Source organism: Pan paniscus, chromosome 14, assembly GCF_029289425.2.
Source record: "Pan paniscus chromosome 14, NHGRI_mPanPan1-v2.0_pri, whole genome shotgun sequence".
NCBI lineage: Eukaryota > Metazoa > Chordata > Mammalia > Primates > Hominidae > Pan > Pan paniscus.
The window spans coordinates 95326357-95349035 of NC_073263.2; the positions used below are offsets into that span (position 1 = coordinate 95326357).

A 22679-nucleotide genomic window follows, 5' to 3' on the forward strand; every position below is an offset into this window, starting at 1 on the left:
TTTTTATTCCCTTTGCCTAGGGCGGAACCTGAGATTCTGCATTTCTAACAGGCTCCGGGTGATTAGATGTCACTGAACGTTGTCACATTGTGTACCAAAGGTAAATATGTATAATTTCTTATGAATGATAGACTCCTTTATACCATCTTCACAGAGGTTAGACAAAGCTAAGGCAAGAAACCAACTGAGAACAGATATTTTATCTAGTACAGCTTTCATATACGCACAACGTTCAGAAAATGAAAATGAACATTTCTCAGCCTCAATCTCCTCTTCTATAATTTGAGAGGCTTGGAAGCTTCTTCCAGACCTAAGATTTTATGATTCTACTGGGCACTAAATAAATCCTCTATGAATATATGAATGAGCAAGGGAATTGGTGAATTTTGAGTTGCCAGTTTAACTATAAGGAAGTGGCTCTTTTGTTCTCCCATTATTACTTACAGAGGAGCTTGGGGGATAAGTGAGTCATTTCATAAACTTCAGACAGAGGAGAACGTGTGAAATAATGGCCTAAGAGAGAAAGTAAATGGGGAAGAAAGAAATATAATAGGCCAGACAGACCACATTTTAAGTGTTAACTTCAGGTGAGAGACCGTGAATTTAAACTGAGATCAGTCCACAAGGCTGTGTTTTTTATCTGTAGTCACAGCAGAGTGACTGTTTCGAACATGTGAAATGTTCTGGGTCTCTATTTCCAGTGGGTTTTAACAAAGGTTACAATTTTGTTAGTTTGCACAAGAGTTGGTTTTAACAAGGGTAATAGGCCCTGGAATTGGGTCAGGTAAGGAGGAGAGTGAGGTTCTGAGGGACGGAAGCACAGGAAAGGCAGTAGATTAATGAATTGTACTTTATGTTGGTTTGTACTTCCCTGAAGGATTGTTGAGATGGGAGTACTACAAGGGGCAAGCTAGAGTGTGGAAGGCTTGAAAATGGGGTTATGGAAGGTAACTTAGTAATGGCAAGGTCTAGGGTGTGACTACCTAAGTCACATAATGTCACATCTCTGCTCCAGGTATTATGGCGATGATGAAGGTGTGAAAAAGAGAAACTGAACTGACAACTTTAAAGTTGTATTTTCTAATTGGGACTAGATTTAATACTGGCATAGGTCTTCTGTGAACCAAGTTACTTGACTTGTTGAACATGTATAAATGACATGAAGTATTTGATGGGAAGTTTCAGCCAAACAGGTGATAAGAAGTTGAATTTTAAACCCTGGAAAATTAGGTCAGTCTACCATATAAAAACAAGATTTAATAAGCAGCAGATGATATTTTGTCCAATTCCGTTAGATTTTGCAGTGCCAAATAATTATAGGCAGTGCAAATCATGCATTTGCTGTGCTATGAAGGGTTATGTGAATTCTCTGCTACAGACATGCTATACCTTCCCTGAAAAAAGCACATATGGCTATCAGTAAGAAGGTCATTTTGAATGTGCACCTACAATAGTGACAACAGACTGGGCGTGTTAGCTCACACCTGTAATCTCAGCACTTTGGGAGGCTGAGGCGGGCAGATTACGTGAGGTCAGAAGTTCGAGATCAGCCTGGCTAACATGGTGAAAACCCATCTCTACTAAAAATACAAAAATTAGCAGGACATGGTGGTGTGTGCCTGTAATCCCAGGTACTCAGGAGGCTGAGACAGGAGAATCGCTTGAACCCAGGAGGCGGAGGTTGCAGTGAGCCAAGATCGCACCACTGCACTCCAGCCTGGGCGACAGAGCAAGACTCTGTCTCAAAAAAAAAAAAAAAAAAAAATAGTGACAACAATTTAGTTAGCACATTGATGTCTTAGCAAAATTATATTTTATATACAAAAGTTAAAAAGCTACATAGTAATATGTCTTAAGATAATATTTTATCACTTCATGACCAAGTGTTGAACACCTAATCTGCTACTAAAATCTGTTTTTTCTCAGTGACAAGTTCACATTCACCGTGTAATCAAGCAAAAGTAACTGCAAATGTTACTATCTCTGGTAATCTAGACATTTTATGAAGTCTCCAATTCTTGAAGTTTAGTAGGTTTATAGTCAGGTACACTAGGTAAAGGCATAAATGTCATAGTTGTGTTAGGTATTTGAAAACATTGGCTTCATGAACTCCCCCCTAATTTAATACCCTTTCAAATCTGAGTGATTTATGATATGTATCAGTGGTTAAATTTAACACATGCACTGTTTTTTAATATCTAACTTTTTCTAGTTATAAAAGGTTACATAACTACATAAAACAATCCACATACTAATTTTTATCTCTCATTTTAGGCTAGATACTTCTGTTCTGAGGTATATGAAATTATCAGTTTGTCAGACACTTAATCCTTTATCATTTATTGGCAAGGAATGTAATTGAATTGGTCTAAACTAAAAGTGAAGATATTGACAGATTGTAGAGGGGTGGATTACCTGGCATAGTAGAAGGCACATTGGATCTGGGGTTAGACAACCGGAGTTCTTAACTTGCTCTATGACTCCTTTGTCTCTGGTTCCTTTTCAGTAAAAGATGGTATAAATGCCTATGATTACGTGGTTATGAGTATTACTGATACTGTATGGAAAGCATGTTACATGGGACTGGCTCTGTAAACCAAAGTCTGACCTTATCAAAAGCTCTTCACAGCCATAACTGCACTGGGCACTGGGGCAGGTAGGGGGGCAGGGATCCCTAGATTCAGTAGGCTGTCTTAAAGAAGTTACTATCTAGTGGAAAAAATTCCACTTTCATGTACTCTAGTACATATTTACAGAACATTTGCATGTGGTGGACAGTAGCCTGGGTTGTGGGTACTCAGTGAACAAGACAGACATCGTCCTTCAACTCATGGAGCTTACATTCTGATACCTTCATTTCTCATCCGTTAACACGATTTACATTGACCATGATTGCTGCTACATCATGTAATATTGGCTTTATCTTTCAAGTGTGCATTTATTGTATTTGAAGAATGAAGATACTAGAAAGGCCTCTCTTACTCAAGATACATACCAACTATGACAAAATAACTTGAAGTGAGATTTTTCTGAGATTATATATTTATATGAATTATATATTAGTTTTTAAACTGCCTCTTATGTGTCATTGCTACCATTTGATAAATTTACTGTGGAGCTTAAACCATAAAGACCAGAGCTTATTCATAATGGGCAAAGCTGAATATAGAGTGAATGTGCTCTGTCAGCTTGAATTAAAATTTAGAGGGTCCTAACTGAGGCTTTTTCAAGGGTGGAATTGAAGATTTTTGAGGAAACAGCATCTCTGGGACACAGGAATTACTCAGACTTCGCTATGATCTCTACGTCATCTCAAACAGCATCCCAAAGAGAAAGGGAAACTGTCTTTAGAGCAGAGATTAGTGTCAGGACAAACCTCTATGTTGTATGAAGTCAGTGACCTAGCACAAAGATAAACAGGGTTCCATGTCATGTTATGCTTGCCAGAAAAGCATTTAATGTGAACTGGAATTGTGTGATTTTCTTTGAGAATGTGGCCTATAAAACTGATTATGTTTTTGAAAGTTATTCCATCTGTAAGCAATATGCATAAAATGTTTTGTTAAAATAAAGAAAATTGAATTCAAAATGTGCACTAAAAATTATCCTATCAGTGTGAACATCAACCTAGAAAATTAGATGCACTCATCTCCCATATTTCATATTCTAACATTTCCCAATATTATGGAACATTTCTCCTGTTCATGAATCTGCCTGCCAGTGCTATAAGTTTGTATTATTTTTAAACTTCTTGAGTTATTTGTTGTACAGGGTAGGATAAAAATAGTTTGGATGGATGGTATGCATTGCCATTAAATCTGCTTCAAGTCAGAGCCTAGAAACTCTGAATGGCACAGTTATTTTTAAAATGGCCAACAGATCGATAGAGACTGTGGACAAAATTCTGAAAAAGTCTAATAAAAAGCACTGATACCTGTTTGGTAAGAATATGGTTTGCCTGAATAGACACTTGCAATGTTTGCTTTTCTGGATTGAGTATCACAGCAGGCAGATATTGTTGTTCTATATGGTCTCCAGGCTATCTCTGTCAGAGGGTTGTGTCACTGGGAACAAGTTATCTTTTCCAGGGTCTTTTCAGGCTGTATGTATTTAAACATAAAGACTAGAACTAAAGATAACGAAGAAGACAAAAGAATATACAAACAGCTCTTTGCTTCTCAAAAGGTGTAGAATGGTCATATCTGCTTTCTGACAGTGGTGATAGGGAGTGGGTTTGATTCTTCCTCGGTGCTTTTCAATGTTGAGCATCTTTTCGTTTTCTCTTTGGTGAGACACTGTCGAAATGTCTGACCCCTGAAGCAGGATAGGATACGCTTTGTCCTGCTCACTCGCCCAAATCCTCCAGGGACACTTCAGTGCCTGGCTCTGGTAGTTGACACTGCTCCCCATTCCTGGTAAATGTGCTGGTACCATTTCCTCAGAAGAGAGAGTTTTCTACCTATACAAGCCAAAAAGAGAGAAAAATTGAAATGTTGACTGAAAAAGAAGGTGGAGATTTCTAGTCCATTTTATTGTTTCATGTTGGTTTATTGAAGGGTCCAATTGGGAATTCTTACACGTTTTGTAAATGTAGGAATAGGAGAAATCTGAAAAAGTGGGAAAACATAAATGAACTTCCAGCTTCATTTCCCTGACTTCCTTGTAAGTACCTTCCATGCTTAACCAATTCATCTTAGAATTCCCAAAGCTTGAAATTCCATACATTGCTACCTTCAATAATCTTCATTCTTCCTGTTAATGTTCTGAATCTTCTTCATGCTGCAAATGAATGAATGAACTAATAAATAAGATGTTTCTCTTTTAATTGTTTCAATAGGTAGTATACTAAATTTCCCCCTTTGAGTAGGTATTTAAGAGATTATGTTTAAAAGTTCCCAGTAGTTTTATTTTTACTTTAATTTTTACTATTAATTATGACAGTTGTTTTTTCATTGTAAGTAGATAATGTAAAAGAGAAATCAAAAGGACATACTTTTATCATTATACAGTTTATGCCTTGTCTTTTATCTTCTGTCATCTTGTTCCAAAATATGGCAATTTTTTTTCCTGTATTCCCTTTCGCTGTATTTTGTTTTGCTTTGTTCTGTAATAACTGGAGATACTTGGATATGGATACTCAACTGTTATTTTTGCTGTCACTCAGACACTTCCCCCTCCCAAATAAAATCCTACATCTAATTGTCAAAATAAAGCACACACAAAAAAAGTACTTTTTTTTTTAAGAGACAGAGTTTCAATGTGTCACCCAGAAGTACAGTGGCACAATCATAACACACTGCAACCTCAAATTCCTGAGCTGAAGCCATTCTTCCACCTCAGCCTCCCAAGTAGCTAGGATTAAAGGTGTATAACCACCAATCCTGGCTAAGGTATTTGTTTGTCTTTTTGTAGAGACAGGGGTCTCACTACATTGCCCAAGTTGGTCTTGAACTCCTGGGCTCAAGTGATCTTCCTGCCTCAGCCTCTCCAGAATTACCGTTGTGAACCACCATGCTGGGGCTGAAAATAACCTTTTACAGAAGAAAGAAAAGTGATGGCATGAAAAATGGTATGTCTGTTGGACAGAGTTCAGTAATATGACCTATGAAAAATAAATATATTTGAAGCAGACTAGAGAAACACCTGAGAGAGAAATAATTCCTAGGATAATAGAAGAAAGCTTATTGTTCTGATTTTTTAATATAAGTTTGTCAATTAAGAGTTTTCTCTACTCCAGACTAAACTTTTATCATCACTTTTTAGTATTCATGTATCCGCAGTCTGAAAACATGTTATTTTTCATTAACTGTGAAACAAAGGCTCCAGAGCTTGACTATTGTGTGAGGGAAGGAAATTATATTTTGAGTTTAGTATTCTTGCGTTCATGCTGACATTGTTTAGCCCGTCCTAGAGCAGCTTCTTACTTTTTCATTTCCTAATCTGTTTTATAATTTTTAAGCCACAGCAAAATTATGAGTCCTAAGGGGGAAACGGAATGGAAGAAAATATTTTTAAATTATGTCTTTGATAAGGGAATTATGTACAAATAATAAAGAACTCTTCTAATGCCACAACAATGAAAAGACAACTCTATTGAAAAATGGGCAAATGACTTGAATAGACATTTCTTGAAAGAAGATATAGAAATAGGGAATATAAAATATGTTATCTTATCCAGTAAAACATATATATCAAAACCAGTATAAGATACCTTTTCCTACCCATTATGATTGTGATAATAAAAAAAGACATGACAACAAGTATTGGTGGGAAAGTGGAGAAATTAAAGCCCTTATACATTGCTGGTGGGAATGCAAAATGATACAGCTCCTACAAAAAATAGTTTGGCAGTTCGTCACAAGCTAAACCTAGAATTACCATATTCCCCAGCAATTTCACAACCAAGTATATACCTAAAAGAAATAAAGGCGTACATCTATCCAAAACTTCTATATGAATGCACATAGCAACATTATTCTTAATAGCCAAATTGTAGAAATAACCAGAATATCAATTAACTGGTGAGTGGCTAAATATACGTGGAGTAACCGTACAGTGGAATATTATTTAGTCATAAAAAAGTGAAGTACTGATACATGCTGCAATATGGATGAACTTCAAAATCATTATGCTAAGGGCAAAGAGCTATTCATCAATGACCACACACTATATTCTTCCATTTAGTAAGTAGCTTAATGATTGTCTACGGCTGGGGTGGGGAGTGGTAGAGGGTTGGGAGAAAATCAGAATGATTGCTAATGTGTATGGAATTACTTTCTGGAGTGATGAAAATGCTCTAAAATTGATTGTTGTGATGGTTGCACATCCTAGAGCAGTTATGAATAGGTGAATATATTAAAAACATTGAATTATATAATTTAAATGGATGAATTGTATGGAAGTATATGAATTATATCTTAATAAAGCTGTTTTTAAAAAGGGCTAGCATAAATTGATTGATAGATATAGGTTAATTTCTGGGTTTCTGATGGAATTGAATAAAAAAATGGATGAGGCTTTCATATAATGTTTTACCAATTAAGCCTAAAATTTTAAATGCTAAGTTTAATAATTCTCTTTAAAAGTGTGTTTTCACTCTTTCTAGAAAAGGCATACATTTTCAATTTTCTGATAGCTTGATGATTGTAATTGCTTACATATAAGTAAGGAGTAGGGTCCACCATTACATATGTACATGACCTAAAATTTATTTTATTGATTTGCTTCAAGAATGTTTTCATTACAGCTTCATTTCAAGATCCAGACAACTTTGCCTACTTCTCACCTCTCAGTTCCAAATCTCAAGCCACCTCCAGAACATTTTAATTTTACTATTTTAATTCTATAATCCTAAACTAAATAAATCTACATGCCATAACTTAGTGTTCCCACTTAGACTATATTTCATAGTAAGTTCTTTTGTACTCCAAGGTAGTTACCTCCTGAGTCCCTACCCATCAATAATAAAGCCTGCCTCCCAAACCCCAGTAGAGGGGTTAGATATACAAATTCTGTCTACTCTTCGCCTATCCCAAATCAACCTCCAGGAACCATAGATTCTCTCTTGACAACTATCCTAGTTTCCTACTATGCTGCAGGCAATATCTGAACTCCAGTCCAGTCTGGGCTTCTCCATGTAATAGCTGCATGATGTTGGCACATCACTTAAAACTCCCTGAGTCTCAGTGAACTAGAGAATAGAAAGGGTCATTTCTTCTCTCCATCCTAGCAGAGCTGTTATGAAGACCAAAGAACATAGCAGCAGTTTATGGGCCACCATTTTGAAAAATATTTAAATAAGTTTTTAACAAAAGTTATTACATGTGACATTCAATCATTTTACCTAGTAAGTACTTTAAAAATTTATTCTTTCTTTAACAAAAAATTATAGCCACATAGATTAATAGGGAAATGGAACCAGGATAACAAATATAAGAAAGCGGTAATGAGGTTTAAGAATAATTTACAATAAAACCCATATGAATAGCAAGGGCACAGTTCTCAAATGTGTCACTATTATGTCATTGAGAAAGGTAGAAAGATTTTCTAACTAATCTCTATTAAATCTATACTTATAGTTATCAATATAATAACATATTACACTTACATAGTACATATCCTATGCCACCCTGTATTCTAAGTGCTTTGCATACATTACATACCTGTCACCCTCTATCACCAAGTCATCTTTCAGTTAAGTAATTTAATCATGATGGGTGGAGAATAATGAGCTAAGAGTTTGAAAGAATATATAAAAATAATGTTTGGGGGAATCATATACATTTTAAAAGATTATTATATTTTTAAAATGTAGCCCAACTTTTCAGAGAATGTTTCATTTTTAGACTATCTTATACTACATTTTAATAAGAGGTTACTACTTGAACTATGGGTAGTTATATGGCGTGCATTATACGTATAACATAGTTCATACATAGTTTTTAGCCACTGCTAATTCTAAGCTATGCCTTTCTCCATTAAATATATTTGTTTGCATATTCTAAAAAGAAGGAGCAGAATTGTTGATCCTCCCCTCCCATCTTGTTTAGTACTTCCACTGAAATGTGGCTTATCTATCAATTAGGTTTGGCCCAGTATTTGAGCTGCTGGTTTCAACTTAATTCCCTCATTTGTTCCCCTTTTATTCAAGCAAAGTGCCATTTAATTTATGGCTCCTTTTCTTTCCCTGTAGCCTAAGCTTCTTAGAAAATAAATGAGGCTATAAGTCCTCATTTAGCCCTTCTTAGTCCTGTGGATTCTGGCTGAGGATTTGAGTCTCGTCAGTCATTCACCACGCTATGCCTTAGGTCATTGTGCTCTCCTTCTTTGGCTCTTTCAATTTTCTCTTTGTAGAAACCTGTAAAGATGTTTTTATAGAAATTTCAGTATTATAGTAGCTACACATATTTTGAATCAGAATGCTTTTCTTTGAACACCATGGAATGCATGCTTACTGGCAACCTTGAGATCACTTGGAAAATAACCGGGAATGGAGGAGAGGTTCTTAAGCCACACCTTGGTTGTCGTTAGTCTACTCAATTTGGAGAGTATGTTCATGGGCCTCTGTTCCATTGTGCATTGGCTGGATGCATATGTTGAGCAATGGGGACAACGTATAATTTTTTTTTCACTTGCCACAATTTTATTTATTTTTATTTTTTATTTGAGATGGAGTTTTACTCTTGTCACCCAGGCTGGAGGGCAATGGCGCAATCGCGGCTCACTGCAACCTCTGCCTCCCGAGTTCAAGCAATTCTCCCACCTCAGTCTCCCAAGTAGCTGGGATTAAAGGTGTATATACCACCATGGCCAGCTAATTTTTGTATTTTTAGTAGAGATGGGGTTTCACCACGTTGGCCAGGCTGGTCTCGAACTCCTGACCTCAGGTGATCTGCCCTCCTTGGCTTCCCAAAATTCTGGGATTACAGGTGTGAGTCACCACATCCGGCCCACTTGGCACAGTTTTAGATTGAGGTAAATATTAATCTAGGTTTTGCTTAAATTCCTGTGGACAGACAGATAAAATATACAATGTTAGGATTCTTAGCTAACAAGGGATACTGCCAAATGATAAAATATTAATTCTATTACTTTGTATGCAGATATGTGAGAACTAGAAGCAATTACCCTGACTCTAATTGCTTCATAGATGAATACAATTATGATGTTACACTCATTCTGTCTGTATTCTCAGTATAAAATAACATCCACATAAGACAGTCAGAAATTTCATTTAAAAGTAAACCTTACCAATGTGAAATATATTAAGGCAATAAACCAAGAGATTAAACTTTCATAAACAGTAAGAGCCCATTGTTTTGTAAATGAGTGTATAATAATATCTTTGCAGCTCAAATGAAACCATAAAACTGACTGGGGGCCTCACTTTTTTCACCAAACTTTTGATTTATCTTTTTAATCTGTTCTTAGCATTGTATAGCAATTAAACACTGGAAATGGGCTTTACACTTCTTGCCACATTGCTCTTCTCCCATTTCACTTCTGTCATTTCTTTTATAATGACAAGCAATTTAGAGGAACAAGAAACAATTAAAATGTAAGTAGCTCCTGCTGTTACAGGTGTTCTCCACTAATGAATAAAAATGACTGGGATTATAGAAAGGTGAGATTTAAGGAAAGATCTCTTTTGGGTGTTAGAAGATTTAAAGATTTGTGGACAAATTCAGAAGGTAAGCACAGATTCCCAAGAAGTAATTCCTCAGGGGAATTTGATAAAGTCAGTTAGTTGTTGAAAGTACCATATACAGAGGCTGGCCAGATGAAATTGTCAGTAGTTTTAGTGGGCATGGGAAGTGTGTGATGTGCCTGACCTGGAGTTACTGATTCAGACAAAATGGCATGAAGCCAAGAACTTACATTCCAACAAGTTTCCGGTTGGTTCTGACACCACTGATCCAGGGAACATACTTTGAGAGCCACTGGTCTAACAGAGGCCAATGACTTTTGCATTCTTTCTGTCCACTTCCTCTTGAAAAGCACTCAATGCTTGATAGAAATACTTCAAGGCTGTGACGGCTTGACACTGGTGTATGGTAGACTCCCGTAGGGTAGTAGTAGACTCACTTGCGATAAATAAATTCACAGATAATCAAATGTCTTACAAAAGGTTATATACTTGAACATACTGGAAACTCAAGACCCTTTCCCTTCTAATTCAGTGCTATGCTGTCTTCAGTAATCTGTATCCATGACAAAGAGGTTTCTGGGACATCGGTCACTCCCCTAAAGGCAACAGTTTAAGGAATTATAATTTTGTTTTAAATTATGAGTCTGACTTAATGAAGAGCAGATGGGTGACTTAGACAACATTGTACTTATGAAATTAAGTAGGCCACTTACACTTCACTTTCCTGAGTCACCCTAGTGTCTGTATAATACAAAGGAGGCCAAATAATTTCTTGGTTATAAAACCTCAGTTCTAAATGTTAACATTTTATTCAGCAAAGACTAGATTCATTTAGATTAATGAGATAGTTATTACTATACACTGTATAGCTCTATGTGTAAGTTGTAAAAACAATTTTAAAAATTAGAACATTTTCATCCTATTCTGAATATTACACAAAATATATTTCTTGTAAAGATGACACATGTAAAGATCACACATGCTCTTGTAAAGAGCCTTATCTAAAGACTCCAAGTGCTAATTTAACAGGTATACACAAAGGAAAAGGGAAAAAATATCATGTAAATTGTAAGAATTAGCCTGATCTTTAAGTTAAGTACATAATAACTCCTCTCTCTGTATGAGATGCTTTCAGCCAAGGTCTTCTATCCTCAACATTTGTCTTCCAAATAATCTGTTGGATAACTAAGTTTCCTTTAATGTGAGCTGAAATATTTCATTCAATTTTTAAAGTTTTAGTTCCTGTCAAAAAATACAAATGCCAGCCACTGTGACAGACTTTGAACTTACATATTGTTAATATGAACTGTATGTAACTAAACACAGAACTCCTACGGAAAGCAAGTTTATTCCAGAAAGTATGAGTGAGGATGAGTTCACTCTACAGATAGTTACTGAGTACCTACTGTGTTTCAGACACTCTTTATGGTGAGCTTGAGCTAAATCAGAACAGAACCAACCATCCAAAGATCATGACCCTTATTTTAAGCTTCCTGTTTGGGGAGCATGTGTAGAGATAACCAGTAAACAGCAAGGTAGTTGTAGGGAGCTGAGAATAGAAGCAAGGAGATAGCTAGGAAACCTAGACATAAGGCAGGTGAGAGATGATGGCGGCTCCATCAGAGAAGTGCCTGTGGACTTAGTGAAGGGTGGTTGAATTCTACACACATTTTGAAAGTATAGGAGAAAGAATAGGAGAGAGAGTGAAGACAAAAGAAAGTAGAAATATATTCATTTTAAGAGAACAACAGATTGTATTGATTTACTTTAGATCCTGCGACTCTGAAAAACTATCAGTCTTGTAACTACCTGGCAAATACGCCTCTCCCTTCTTTCCACTCCTCAGATCTAAACACATTGGATTCTCTGCCAAGTCAGATGGCTACCTTCCTTGCCCTGCAAATAAAGGATAGAGTTCCCAGGATCAGTGACCATACGCATTTCCATTTCTAATACTGTGAATCAGGAAGAAGAGAAGTTTACAAAATGTGATTAGTGGGTTAATTTTCTTCATTTCAGTTAAGACTTTCTTTAAATTCAATTTGCATAATGAAAGGCTCTTGTTTCAGATCTTAGGATTTTAAGGGCCATGGTATGAATTGTGGATGTCTGGCTCTGACTCTAGGGTATAATTTAAAATACAGTGACATTGATATCTGTAATTCATAAGCAAGACACCCTTCCTCCCTAAATGAGGTACCTTTGGCAGCCACTTCTTGTCCCCCATCAAAGTTTCTCTAGTTGTTTCTCGCTGAACCTGGAACATTTGCACATATGTGCCCACTACCACTTCTCCATTTCTGCCCTGCTCGATGGCCTCTATTGCCAGTTACAAGCCCCGTGCAGGAGGCAACTGACAGCTGCCACCGCTGTCCACTCACTCTGTGAGAATGCTGCTTGGCTGCCTGGATTCTGTTTGCTGGTGTTCCCAGTACTCTATACTTTCTAGGTAGTAACTGGAGTTGCATTCCCTTGGTCATTACTGCACTGGGGTCTACTGTGTGTGTTTAGTTGGAACATAGAAGCCCACTTTTGTACCTGGCCCCAGAGAAGTTTCAAGTAAATAAGAACTGCTCAACTTTAATTTACATCCCTTGCTCTTCCTTGACCTCAGATCTCTTCCATGGGGAAGGACTCGGCATAGACACTAAACTGGTCTCTGAGTTCCTTGCTTTTCTCAGACACCCATCCAAAAAACTTTGTTCTTAAAGAAAGCTCCCCCAACCCCTCCTTCCCTACGCCTATTGTCTCAGGCTGGTGGCCCACCAGTGTTTTAATCAGGCACAATTTAATTCTGAATCTCTGTTTAGGCTCAGCTGACACTCACAGGACATGTCTAATTTTGTCTTAAGAAAGAAAAAGAACTTTGTTGTAGAAACAGCAGCAGACGATTTGGAAAGCATTCAAGATTCAATAGCTACATTGAGTCCGTTTCACTATATTCTCATCTGGCCACCTTTCTATCACTTTTCTAAATGAAATGGAGCTGTCCCCATTGTTGTGTTGTAGGTCGTCTTAGATTTCTGCACAGACCCAAATGAGATAATAGAGGTTCAAGCATGTGATGACTGGAAATAGACTTGAAATGGTTTCAGTCCTGGCTTTAAAGTTGCTTTTGTTCGAAGGTGACCATTGTTTGTTTTTTAGGAGGCCCATTGACCATATGGCTGCTTTGAAATTCAGATGAAAGGGATGACATTTTCTTGTGGGAGAGCTAAACTAGTTGATAAATTGTTATTGTGCTACCTTTCAGGCTATGGCCCGTAATTAAATGACAAAAAAAGGGCATTAAAGAATTCTGATAGATCTGATTCGCCTCTTAAAAGTAAAGAAATTCAAAATTAATGCCCAAAGTCCAAAGCCAGGTGTGCAATATTAAGTATTGTGGAATATTTTGCTCTTGGGAAAACATTAGCTGATGCCTGGATCTGCAAAATATCACAGCAGGATATGTAACAAAAGCAAGGATTTGCTTTAAGTTTTTATTCATCTTATGTAGATACATATGTATATTTTCTTTCTTACTTACATAGTTTTGATAAGAAACTGATAACTAGTTTGCTTAATGTTGTTTTATCTTCACATATCTGAACCTGACTGCATGGTCATATTCAAACCATTTCAGAAGAAATGTTTCCTCTTTCCATGAGCAGTGATTTATGTATTTGACTTTGAAGTCAACAACTGTGTAGCACTTAATGCCAAATCAAATGCAACACCAAATTACCTTGTATTCATTTAAGTGAATTTGCAGATTTATGGTGGATGGGCACAGATTCAGGAAACTGGGGAAAGGACAGTCACCCCAGATGATGGTACAGAAGGAAAATGAAGTAAATATCTGGCAATTAATTACTTAAGAGGTTAAGGCCTGTTCTTGAAAGGAGTCAGGAGCAATTTATTCCACAATCAATTTGCAAGCACCCAGAGTGTGACAAAGTGACAGGGAACATGGACTGCTCAAAAACAAGCCATGCCCAACAAAACTAATTTCCCTCTTTGACAGAGTGATTGATCTTATAGACTGAAAGATCCACTGGTTACAGCCCAGTTTGTTCTCTGCATCATTGTCAATGCTATTTCACATGGAGTGGTCATTGACAAGCTTGCAGAAAATGGCTTGGGTAGTATCATAATCAGGTAGCTATTGAACTGGTTAAGAAAATGTTCTTAGATTTGGTCAGTAAATAGTGTGAGGACAAGGCTTTGCTTACGTAGACATTCCCCACAAGCTTGACTGTGGATCAGATTTTTCTTTTTTCCCCTAACAAATTGTTTCATGAGAGAATGCAAAGCGTATTCATGGGGATTGAGGCAGAGTCAGCTTTGTTAGAGCCTCTTTGCCAGAATTTCTGAAAAGAAGATTGAGAATGCAAAGTGAATTTGACTAATTAAAATTGTGATCTAAATTAATTGGGAAGGAATTGCTGTGTGATTAATGCTAAAAAATATGTGTAAGGAAACAAAAAGAAACGTATTAAATCCCATACCTGCAAAATGTGAAAATAAAGCTGCTCTGTGCACATCAGTATCAACTACTTTCCCTGCCTCATATTGCATCCCTACCCTGCAGTCACACTTACTGTTATAAGAGAAAGACATGAGGCATATCTCAGCTGACCTTGGCACCAACATATATCAACAATGTCATTTGATTACTGAGAAGGGAAAGCCATTTTATATATTCAGTGAAGTGGTGTTATATTTAGGTCTCAGTCACTGAAAGACCATAAAGAGGGAGATCTGGGCTGGGTACGTTGTCTCACGCCTGTAATCCCAGCACTTTGGGAGTGCAAGGGGGGGGGGGGCGGGTGGATCACGAGGTCGGGAGTTCGAGACCAGACTGGCCAACATGGTGAAACCCCGTCTCTACTAAAAATACAAAAATTAGCTCGGTGTGGTGGCAGGTGCCCATAGTCCCAGCTACTTGGGAGGCTGAGGCAGATTTGCTTGAAACTGGGAGGCGGAGGTTGCAGTGAGCCGAGGTCATGCCACTGCACTCCAGCCTGGGTGACAGAGCAAGACTCCATCTCGGAAAAAAACAAAAAGAAGGAGATCTGATAATTACACACTAGCCCACATATAGGGGAAGGTGGTTGATCAACTCAAAATTGAGTGAAGGATATACAGGTTTTACAAGAATATGTTTAATTTCCCTTAAATTATTTTTCTAATCAAGGATATCACATAACTAACACATTCCACCTGCTTTTGTTGCCAAATGCAATTTTTTCACTTCTCTTAATAAAGATACCTTCAGAAGACCCCATTTGACTGATATCCTGAGAAAAGTAGTGTTCATTTTTTATATGCCAAGATAAATTCTAAATGGATAATAATGACCAAGGGTGTTTGTTATTAGCAAGTGTTTCGTTCTTGAGAAACTAATAATAATTGGTAATTATATAGTGCTTACTATGTGCTGTGCCACACACTCTCCTAATTGCTTCATGTATATCATGTCATTCTCATAACACTCTATCAGGAAGGGACTATTATTATTTGCATTTTAGAGATGAGAAAACTTAGGTCAAGAGTACTGGTATATGCCTGTCTCTCAACTTTTGATAAAGCCAAGAGAATAAGGATTGTCACTAATTGTCAATAATGCATCATTCCACTTATGTTGTGATATGTAAATAATCGTATTCAGAGACTGTGTTTGGGCATCCATCTCTCCTCTTCTACAGGACTGCTTTAGATATTTAGAACTACTGTGAGCTGACATTTCCCCTGCACAGGGAAAGTAGTATATAGTTTGGTAGTTCCTGTATCTCAGTAAAATATAATAATTTTAACCTCATAAAATGTATATTACCAGATAAATGAAAAAAATGGAATGATTCATGAGGTCAGGAGTTCGAGACCAGCCTGATCAACTTGGTGAAACCCCGTCTCTACTAAAAATACAAAAATTAGCAGAGCATGGTGGCAGGTGGATGTAATCCCACAGCTACTCAGGAGGCTGAGGCAGGAGAATCGCTTGAACTTGGAGGTGGAGGTTGCAGTGAGCCGAGATCATGCCACTGTACTCCAGCCTGGGCAAGAGAACTTTGCATAACTTCTGGGGATAATGTAATCTCATATTTATTTATAATAAGAATTTGCTTTAGATGTTTTTCCAGCTGCGATATTGAAATGAAATAGCAAAAGAACCCTGCTAAATATTTCATCTTAAAGATACAATTGATTATAATTGTTTTATTTTAAAAGCCTTATTTAATTAGTAAAAAATAGTAAGGATAATTAATTGTTATTGATTTAAGAATATCTTGAGGAAAATGGGATGACCATGATATTTAAAATAAATAAAGTATTGGTAACCACAAAGTTCTCTTTTAATGAAGGATTATTCAGATGTTAAATAACTTTTTACAATTTAGATATGTATCATATATAAATTTAATTTTCTCACTTTATAAGATAATATAGTTTATTGAGTGTATTTTTTTTAAAAAATGAGCAAAACTTTTATACTACCTTGCAAAAAGAGCCTTAATCATTTAAGAAACAAAATTAAATATAAAGATCATATATGTGTCATCAATATTGTGTGCAGTGGTATATAATTATTAATGTTCTTTAGATTTTAATGTTTTATCTCTTAGAATAGTTTTGCCAGTGGTATCTTATTGGTGACTAACACATTCTAGGTGTCTTCTTAACATGTAACTGCTTTTGGTTTTTCTTTTCCATTTTCTTATTAGGAGGTATCTGCAGGCTTGTATGTGGCAGAAGGTAATTTTCAATAATGAGAAGATAGTGGACAGGAGAAATACATGGAAACTTTTGTTGAGGATTACTCATTGCTATTTGAGGAATTGCTTTTATTCCTGGTCCTTCACTTCTTATTTATACAGCGCTTATTCTAGATTTATGCCATTAACAAATATTATTTGACATATTTCTAGAAAAATGTTAAGCAGATATCCACAAAGTGTTTTTAAAAGCACGTTTTAATTATTGATTTTTATTTTCATTAGATATTTATTTGTAATAAAATCTCTAATCTCTTGAAATTTATATTTAAGGATCACAATACCAGCAGTTATGCTAAATCATTGGTATTTTCAACATGGTCAGCCTTGATTTGTCTCTTGAGTACATTAGGTATGACTTAAGCAAAATTAAAATTATTGGCCAATAGAGTTTTTTCACATGAAATAAAATAGTGTTATTCCCAACTTTTCCTGTTTGTACTTTGGAACTGTAGGCTTAGGGGCTTTGGGGACCCACTTAATTTGACATCTTTGGCACACTGAACCAGAACCTGGCTTGGAAAGATACAAAAACTACTTTGGCAAATGATCTGTCAAGTGACCCATGAACAAAAGCGAGATTGGGTTGCCCTTTGAAATAAACCTATTTGAATTTTATTATCTCCACAGCACCTTGTGTCTCTAATCTTGTGAAAGGTTAGTATTCTATCCATCAGAGCAAGATTAGAGTGCTGGTTGATGTCTGCTCTTGATGATAACTGAATGCAGCAGTTGGCGCTGGAAGAGGGAGATTCATTACCATCAGCAGTTCAAAAACAGAGGGGAGAGATGGGCACAGAGGGAGTCACGTTTACAACAGAAGCTACCTATTCCCAGGTCAAGGTATTTAAAAGAGAACAAAACAAAACCAAAAAACAAAAGACTGCTGTTTGGGCAAAGCTTTGCTGAGATTTTTAAATAAGTTCCCTCCCCGAAAGCAGAGCTGTATTAAGGCTATATTTTGCAGAAATTACCAACTTTTAATATTCAGATACCTTCTTGTAAACAATGCTGATTGCTGATGGGTGGCTTTTATGACACATATCAGAGGAAAAAAATAAGAATGATATTATATCACTATATAACATACAACTAATAACAACAAAAAATATAAAACATCCACTAAAGTGTGAAATAATAAGCCTGTGGCATGAATAATTATTTTTGAAAATTACTGAATTCTGAACTGAATGTCCTTTTGGGGAGACTTTTGTGAATGATCCATATAATTCAGAAATTGAAATATAAATAATTTGAAATTTGTAAAATATGTAACTGTATCAAAGTAAGCATATTCTTATCTAGAATTTAATATAATTTTAACATGATGAAAAACGACCTGCATACATTCAACCCTGCACAATTTCAAATAGGTACTGGCAGTCACTAATTGATATTTTACCAAATGATTAAAGATGATCGTTTTTTGTTTCTTGCATTCCAAATGACAATGTTATGAAAGTAAAATAGCCTTCCAAGAACATGAAATTAATGAATTTGACATTTTTCTTTGAGAAGTATCCTGTGAATAACTGACAAAATAAATTTAATCAATGTTAAGCAAATTAGATTGACATTAAATTTATTCATTTTCATTTAGGTCTTACACAATAATACTTTGTCTCATTATGTAACTACATCAGGATATCTATTGTTTGTTTATTCATCAAAAGTATATTCATTACCTTTGAATGAAGACATCTGTGATGCCACATGAGCCTGATATTATTTTCCTGTTGATAGATTTAAAGACTAAAATAATTTCTAAGACATGGCTTGGGGAGCTGAGCCATCTCTAACTCCTAACATCAATAAGAACCAAGTGTATGGTAAGGGGCAAAGGTGGTAAAAGGTGTCTTAACTTCCTTTACTTTGGTTATTGTTTTCAAATTGTTTGTAGAAACATTTATAGAATTACACAGTTTATCATCTTATTCATCAAATCCCCACCAAAGGCTCTGTAGAGAAAATGAGCAATGACTTTCAATTCATACAGTCATTTAAATCTAAGATTGATTTTTTTTCTTTAGTTTGGTCTGACATCTATCATAATGAACAATGAAATTTTATTGTCTCCTGATTACATCAATTTGGGAAATCCTTTCTCTGCCAAGAAATAGATGGAAATTATCCATATTTTAAAAAGCATTCATTAGAATACCAAAACTGCAGATGATCATATTATCAATTAATAATTACCTAACCATGCTGGGGACTATTATTTTATAGACAGCACGCTGTGCTTTAGAGACTACTACTTACTTCTTTTGTTTATTACACCCTTTTTACTAATCAGCATTAATTCACTATATTTAGAGTGAAGAGACCCAAATTCTATTCCATGCTACGTTGTTGTTACATTCTGTGATTTTGAGTAAATTACTTGTTTACCTTCTGCCCTCTTTATGCTTTTTTTTTTTCAGCTTGATTCTTGGATTCTCCATGGTAGATTTATTAGACAAAATACTTCCTATATTTTTAGGTCTTTTAAGTTAAAATAATATTTGTTTTTTTTTCAACTATGAAAATAATTTATAGCCATCTACTTAAATTTTCCATGCCTCTGTTTCCTCAAATGTTAATTTGGGAAAATTAGACAATGTACAGAGGAAAAAAAAACACAAACTATATTCTTCAACCAATTGTAAATCATTATTATATATTTTGATTTTTCTTAATAGGCATATTCACAAATTATTTACAAAACTGAGATTGTACTGGATATATACTTTTATGTCTTTTATTTCTATCTTAGCATACTATTACGGTATTATATTTTGTATTAAAGGTGGATTTCATTTGAATCTGGTGAAGCTTATGTTTCAGGTACCTTCCCATTAATAGACCCTTTCGAAGGCTCTGTACCTAACTGTGCCTACTCACAATTGTGTAGAATATTTGTTAAAGGGAGTCCTGTAAATTGCATCAGCATCAATCCTCATAGAATCTGGGTCTATCACTGTAGGCACTAAACCTGGAGGAAGGCTGCCTGGATTTGGAATCCCAGCTCCATCACCTTGGAAGTTACTTAAATTTGCTGTGCCTCTGTTTCCCTAAATGTAAGACGTCGATGATAATAATAACTACCTCATAGGACTGTTGAACAACATGAAATCAGTTAATATAAGAATCCCTTGGAATAGTAGCTGACTGATAGTATTTGGTGTTAGCTTTTAAATATTCTTTAAAAATAATTATAAACATAACAATATTTTGCAGTGTAGATTTATGCTTCTTGTGAGATTTTCAAATCCTTTTTCATTTTAGCTGATATAAATAATAATGGGATGGATATATTTGTACACAAATCATTGACCTTACCTTTGTAATTGAACTATTTCCTTTTATTAGTGTTATTTTCTACTGAAGCATCTTTCATGTCACTATTTATTAAAAACAGACTTTGGTAATAAATATCAAAGAAGTTAAAACTTATATTTTAAAAAATATAAGTAGTTTAGACTGGGTGCAGTGGCTCACGCCTGTAATCCTAGCACTCTGAGAGACCGAGGTAGGTAGAAGGCTTGAGCTCAGGAGTTCCAGATCAGCCTGGGCAACATGGCAAAACACCATCTCTGCAAAAAATACAAAAATTAGCCCAGTGTGGTGGCGTGCACCTGTAGTCCCAGCTACCCAGGAGGCTGAAGTGGGAGGATCCTGGGAGCCCCTGGAGGGGGAGGTTGCAGAGCCAAGATGGTGCCGCTGCACTTCAGCCTGGGTGACAGAGTGAGACCCTGTTTCAAAAAATAATATATATATATATATATATATATATAGACAGATAGATATAAATTTATTAAAATTATACCTATAATATCTATTATAGATATAATTTATTAGTTATACCTATATCTATAATACATAAATATAAGTATATATAAAATAAAAATATAAATTATGTACTTATATATTATAGATGTATTTATACAGTATATATAATTTTATATGTTAATATAAATCATATATATTTATTATATGTATATATTATATATAATAATTTTTATATATATACACACATAGTTTAAAACAACGCAGAAATGAAGGTAGGATATAGTAGAATATACAAAAATACTACTTTTCAATTTCTTTTTTTAAACTCTCATAATGTTCTACTTACATTTGCTCTTATTTAGACGTCTGTGGAACAAGGTAAATTTTTTTATTCTGTGTATTTTCACATTTTTCAGTATTGCCAGTTTTTGATGGACCGGAAAGATATAACCTAAAAACTTAGCTTTAAATTAAGATGTAATATTTTCACAAAATTTTTATGTATAATTATGCTTTCACAACTCAGCATTTCTCAATACCTTCAGTTTTTGTTGTCTATGTTATGTGCTTAAATGCACCCTAGGTGGGCCGTGACTGGCATTCCTTTTCCCCTGGTCATTAATTAGCTGGGGGAGTATCAAGCCCTGTTCTTTCCTCTTCCCATGGTATACCCATCCTTCCCGCATCATGGGACAAGCCCATTGTCCTGTAATTGATGTAGGCAGAGGGAGAGTTGAGAGAGTGTGCTGGGTGCTGATAAATGGGAAAGAAATGGAGGAGAAAGGAAAAGATACCAGCACAGTCTTGTCCTCAGAAGCACTGCTAGTGTTCCTCACATACTGTTGATACTCTTTCATCAATGAAACTCTCTCTTCTCAAGATGCGAATATTGGCTGTCTACAGGGAGTAAAGAGAGAAGGGAAAGGAAATGAAGGAAAGAATAGAATTGGGGGTTTTCATGATGTGTAATATGGCTCCATCCCCATTTCTCCTTCCACTGCCCATGGAACCACAATCATACATCAACTAAAATGAAAGTGTTGGAGAACGAAGAGCTGCAGTGATTCTCAATATTGGCTGCACACTGGGATCACCTGGGGAGATCAGTATACAAGATATACAAGTATACAAGATATACTGGTACCTGGATCCCACTCCCAGAGAAAATGAATGCAGCCTGGGCATAAAGATTTTTAAAAGTGATTTTAATGGGCACCCTGGGTTGAAAACCACTGAACTGCGTGAAGAAGGAAAGAAAAAGTAAACTCCATTTGGCTGTTCCTCTTTAGTCTCCTTAGAGCCTACACAATCTTCTGTTCCAATAGCCCCAGGTCCTTATCACTGGCTTTTAGCAAAAAACTAGCTTTGGGTCCACATCCCAGATTTGATCCTTGGTGGTTTGTTCTTGGAGTTTTTCCATCTGCTAGTCCAACAAATGTTTAGGTGAAGAAGGAACGGGAGCTGGGGAAAGAACTGGGTTTGTGAACAGGTTAATATATATTGTTAATACTACCATCATGATTTGGAAACCTGATTGCCTCTTACAGTTGAGAAAAAAAAAGCTGGGAATGATTTTAAGTTACTGTTAATACAGTTATATACTTTAGGTGCATAAAGGATTAAACAGGCATCCCACACTGTGGTTAATGTCATTTCTGAAAGAAAAATGGAAGCAGATTTGCAGGCCAGGCCCAGAGGCCATTTTCTTTAGGCCAGTGCCAGGAAACTGCAGTGATGAAAGTGAACTGCGAAAGCATCTCAACTTTTAATTTTATATTCAGAGCTTAGGGTGAGATAGAAATGCAGTCCATAGGCTCAAAGCAGTTGTTTGCTTTTAGCAGCAACCATCAGCACATTTCAGACTTAATTCATGATTCTGGGAATTAATAGTTTATCTATACCACCGTGAGAACATAAATGGCCTAATCAGTCTTTCTTACTTTAAAAGATATCTTTGGGAGAAATAACCTACCAAGAAGTAAAACATTTATCAATCTAACGTG

At 35.8% G+C, this 22679-nt stretch overlaps 1 protein-coding gene and 1 long non-coding RNA gene across 3 annotated transcripts in view; one reads left to right on the plus strand and one right to left on the minus strand.

Moving 5' to 3' along the window:
• Nucleotides 1–22679, plus strand: part of GPC6 (glypican 6) — a 1178972-nt gene that overhangs the window by 561691 nt on the left and 594602 nt on the right. The gene's annotated exons all lie outside the window — the stretch shown is intronic.
• LOC130540731 (uncharacterized) overlaps nucleotides 21215–22679 on the minus strand; it is a 38566-nt gene continuing 37101 nt past the window's right edge. The window contains exons 6-7 of the long non-coding RNA XR_008954725.1: nucleotides 21471–21573; nucleotides 21215–21382 (exon numbers count right to left, since the gene is read on the minus strand). This is a non-coding gene — a long non-coding RNA (uncharacterized LOC130540731). The remainder of the gene's footprint in view (nucleotides 21383–21470; nucleotides 21574–22679) is intronic.